This window comes from Mus caroli, chromosome 6, assembly GCF_900094665.2.
Source record: "Mus caroli chromosome 6, CAROLI_EIJ_v1.1, whole genome shotgun sequence".
Classification (NCBI taxonomy): Eukaryota; Metazoa; Chordata; class Mammalia; order Rodentia; family Muridae; genus Mus; species Mus caroli.
This window is the reverse complement of record NC_034575.1, coordinates 10,244,997-10,250,223: the sequence shown is the minus strand read 5'-3', so window position 1 is coordinate 10,250,223 and position 5,227 is coordinate 10,244,997.

Sequence of the window (5,227 nt, the reverse complement as noted above, 5' to 3'; positions counted from 1 at the left end):
GTCAGCGTTTAGAAGCTGATTATGGGATGGATCCCTGGACAAAAGACTTTAAAATGCCCAAGAAGCATTTAAAGAGATGCCCAATATTCTTAGTTATCAGGGAAATGCAATTAAAAAAAAAAAAAACCCTGAGGTTCTACCTTACACCTATCAGAAAGGATAAGATCAAAAACTCAAGAGATACATCATGGTGCTGAGGATGTGGAAAAAGTTGGACCACTTCTCCATTAATGGTAGTATTGCAAGCTATTTCAACTACTCTGGAAATTAATATGGCAGGGTTTCAAAAGATTGGAAATAGTTCTATCTGAATATCCAGCTATACCACTCTTGGGCATATACACAAAAGATACTACAACATAAAACAAAGACATGTGACCACTATGTTCACAGCAGCCTTATATTGGCCAGAGACTGGAAGCAGCCCAAATGTCCTACAACTAAAGATGGATACAGAAAATGTTCATTTACACAATGGAATAGTAATAGGCTATTAAAAACAGGGGCATCATGGATTTGGAGGGCAAATGGTTGAAACTAGAATACATCATCCTAACTCAGTAAGGAGTAACTCAGACCCAAAAGGACATGCATGCTATGTACTCACTAGTAAGTGGATATTAGCCAAAAATTGCAGAATACCCATAATACACCACACAAACCCAACGAAATTAAACAGGAAGTGAGGATGATTAAGTCTCACTTGCAAGGGGGAACAGAATGATGATGGGAAGCAGTAGGGACCTGGCAGGAGAGTGAAGAACAGGATAAGGGTGCCAGGATCAGGTATTTGGAGGGGGGTGTTCAGGAAAGAAACCCAGATGGCCAGGAGAATAAATGGAAACATGCAGATGCTGGGGGTGGGATAGGGGAACCACTAGGAAATCCCAGAGAGCTGGGATTTGAGAGGCTCACAAAGTCAATGTGTATGACCTTAGATGAAATGCCCAACAGTGGAGATTTGGAACGTGACCAGACTACCTCCAGTAGTCAGACAGGATCCGCAGTAGAGGGATAGGGGACAACAACCCACCCACAAAACTTCCAACCACAAATTGGTCCAGTTTAAAAGAAATGCAGGGCCAAAAACTGGAGGAGAGCCTTCTCATATAAATCATTAATTAAGAATAAAATTCTCAGCTGAGGAATTGAAAGGCTAAGAAGCACCTAAAAAATGCTCAATATCGTTAATCATCAGGGAAACGCAAATCACAATAACCCTGAGATTCCACCTCACACCAGTCAGAATGCCTAAGATCAAAAACTCAGATGTTGGCCAAGGATGTGGAGAAAGATAAAGACTCCTCCATTGCTGGTAGGATTGAGAGCTGGTACAACCACTCTGGAAATCAGTTTGGCAGTTCCTCAGAAAATTAGACACAGTAATACCTGAGGACCCACTAATATCACTCCTGGACATATGCCCAGAAGATGCTCCAACTTGTAATAAGGACACATGCTCCACCATGTTCATAGCAGCCTTATTTATAATAGCCAGAAGCTGGAAAGAACCCAGATGTCCCTCAACAGAGGAATGGATACAGAAAATGTGGTATATTTACACAATGGAGTACTACTCAGCTATTAAAAACAATGGATTTATGAAATTCTTAGACAAATGGAGGGATCTGGAGGATATCATCCTGAGTGAGTTAACCCAATCACAAAAGGACACACATGATATGCACTCACTGATAGGTCGATATTAGCCCAGAAGCTCAGAATACCCAAGATACAATTTACAGAACACATGAAACTCAAGAAAAAGGAAGACCAAAGTGTGGATACTTCAGTTTTTCTTAGAAGGGAGAATAAAATACCCATGGGAGGAGTTACAGAGACAAAGTGTGGAACAGAGACTGAAGGAAAGGCCATTCAGAGACTGACCCACCTGGGGATCCATCCCATATACAGTCACCAAACCCAGAACTATTGCAGATTCCAACAAGAGCTAACTGACATTTGCCTGATATAGCTGTCTCCTCTCCACTGTGAGGCTCTGCCAGTGCCTGACAAATACAGAAGTGGATATTCATAGTCATCCATTGGACAGAGCACAAGATCCCCAAGGAAGGAGCTAGAGAAAGTACCCAAGGAGCTGAATTTGTAGCCTCATAGGAGGAGCAACAATATGAACTAACCAGTACCATCAGAGCTCCCTGAGACTAAACCACCAATCAAAGAAAATACATGGTGGGACTTATGGCTCTAGTTGCATATGTAGCACAGGATGGCCAATGGGAGGAAAGGTCCTTATTGCAGAAAAGGCTCCATGTCCCAGTATAGGGGAATGGTAGGGCCAGGATGTGGGAGTGGGTGGGTTGGAAAGCAGGAGTGGCAGGGGTGGGGAGGGGATAGGGGACTTTCAGAAGGAAAACTAGGGAAGGGGATAACATTTGAAATGTAAATAAAGATAATATCTAATAAAACATTTAAAAAGAAAACAAAAACAAAAAACAAACAAAAACCCAAACAAACAAAAAAGAAATTGTTGAACAATCAAATGAACTTTCTATTCAGTCAAAGATAAAGTAATGGAAAGTTAAAAAAAGAAAAAAGAATATGCCTTAAACACTTGTTCATGGAGGCATTTTCTTATTTTAAGTTATTTTCTCTCAGATGACACTAACTTGTTTCAAGTTGATTGACATAAACCTATCCAGCACATACCATAAATGGATAAATATTCATTGTTTAGGGAGTACCACTCTAATGTTATCACTCTAGTCTTTATATTGATTTCCTATGCAGTCTAACACTAGTCTGCCTTATAGGTACAGGATCAACCTAGTTAATATTAATTGAATATATCAAAGAAGACAATGTTGGTATATAATCTATACAGCCAATCACACAGAAAGAGTGTTTAAAAGAAACTTGTGGACTACTGTTAGAAGCATAAACTGAAATGCACTATTGTAAAATATTGTGATGATGATTGGTAACAATATACTGTATTCTCTTGAATCACTGACAGCCAACATTGTTACAGAAAGTACTAATAAGTTCATATGTTATGATGAGCAATGTTTAGTAAATATCTATTGTTTTTTATTATTAGTTATTTTATTATTTACATTTCAAATGTTGTCCTCCTTCCCAGTCTCCACTCTATGAATACCCCCACTCAGTCCCCCTCCTCTTTGCCTCTAAGAGGGTACTCCTCCACCCACACACTCACTCCCACTTCATCTTTCTAGCATCCTCCTTCTCTGGGACATCAAGCTTCCACAGGACCAAGTGCCACCCCTCCCACAGATACCAGGTGAGGCAGTCCTCTGCTACATATGTGTAGGTCCACAAACCAACCCATGTATGCTTTTTGGTTGGTGGCTTAGTCCCTGAGCACTCTTAAGTGCCCCTATTGTTCTTCTTATGGCTTGCAACCCCCTTCAGCTCCTTCAGTTCCCCCCTTTGGGTTTGTTTATATAGTGGATTACATTGATGGATTTTCATATACCATCCCTGCATCCATGGGATAAAGCCTACTTGATTGTGTTGAATGATCATCTCATTTTGGGTTTGTTGTAAGATGATTTGTTTCTAGTAGTCACTTTCCTTGTATTGGTGATTTCCTTCTAGTATCCTCTGTAGCACTGGATCAGTGGAAAGATATTGTTTCAATTTGGTTTTGTCATGGAATATCTTGGTTTTTCTATGATGCTTCAGGGTTTTGCTGGGTATAGTAGTCTCAACTGGTGTTTGTATTCTCTTGTAATCTGCATGACATTGGTCCAAGATCTTCTGGCTTTTAGAGTGTCTAATGAGAAGGATGGTGTAATTCTGATAGGTCTGCCGTTATATGTTACTTGACCATTTCCCTTACCACTTTTAATATTCTTTCTTTGTTCCGTGTATTTAGTGTTTTGATTAATATGTGAGTGGAGGAATTTCTTTTCTGGTCCAATCTATTTGGTGTTCTGTGGGTTTCTTGTACCTTTATAGTCATCTCTTTGCTTAGGTTAGGGAATTTTTCTTCTATAATTTTGTTGAAGATGTTTTCTGGCCCTTTGAATTGGGAATCTTCACTATCTTCTATACCTATTATTTTTAGGGTTGATCTTTTCATTGTGTCCTCAAAATTCTGAATAATTTTGGTTAGGAGCTTTTTGCACTTTTCTTTGACTGTTGTGTCAATATCTTCTATGCTATCTTCTATGCTTGAGATTCTCTCTTCATTCTCTTGTATTCTGCTGGTGATGCTTTCATCTGTAACCTCTGATCTCTTCTAGGTTTCCCATCTCCAGTGTTGCCTCCATTTCTGATTTCTGTATTGATTCTATTTCGCTTTTTAGGTCCTTGGCAGATTTTCATTTCCTTCACCTGTTTGATCATGTTTTCCTGTATTTCTTTAAGGGATTTATTTGTTTCCTCTTTAAGTGCTTCTAACTGTTTACCTGTGTTCTCCTGTGTTTCTTTAAGGGAGTTATTTATGTCTTCCTTAAAGTCCTCTATCATCCTCATGAGATAGGATTTTAGGTCAGAATCTTGCTTTGCAGGTGTATTAGGGTATGTAGGATTTGCTGTGGTGGGAGAACTGGGCTCTGATGATGCCAAGTAGCCTCTGTTTCTGTTTCTTAGGTTCTTGTGCTTGTCTCTTGCCATCTGGTTATCTCTGCTGTTACCTGGTCTTGCTGTCTCTAACTGGAGCTTGTGCCTTCTGTGATCCTGTGATCTTATGTGTGTCAGCACTTCTGGGAAACCAACTCCTTCAGTGTGGAATTTAGGTATGGAGAGCTGCAGCATAGGTATTGCTCCTAGGTGCAGATAGAACTATGTTGTTCTCAGCTGTCCCATGGTTCCTGTGCTTTCTGGGCTCCCAGTGAGTCCAGTTTGGGTCAGGTTTTGGAGCAATATGGTGGTTTCACCTGTGACCTTAGCTGTGTCAGCACTCATGGGAGACCAGCTCTCTCTGGACAGGATTTGGGTATGGAGAGCTGTGGCACAGGGTTAGCTCTGGGTCACAGATGGAAACTGGAAGGTAAGAATAAATTTTATATGTTTTATTAAATGATGTATTTACATATAATAACCTAAAGGAACAAACTTGTTCCTTTATTTGCTTAACAATATATTTGGAAAGCAAACCAGTATACAAGGACAAAGCTATGTAGATGCCAGCCCTTTTTCCCATACATCAACATTCAGATTGAAAGATGCACATTATTCATGTGAGCATTTGAAAGAAAGGAAACTGATAAAGGTAAGTGATTTTCAAAAGAAGCTC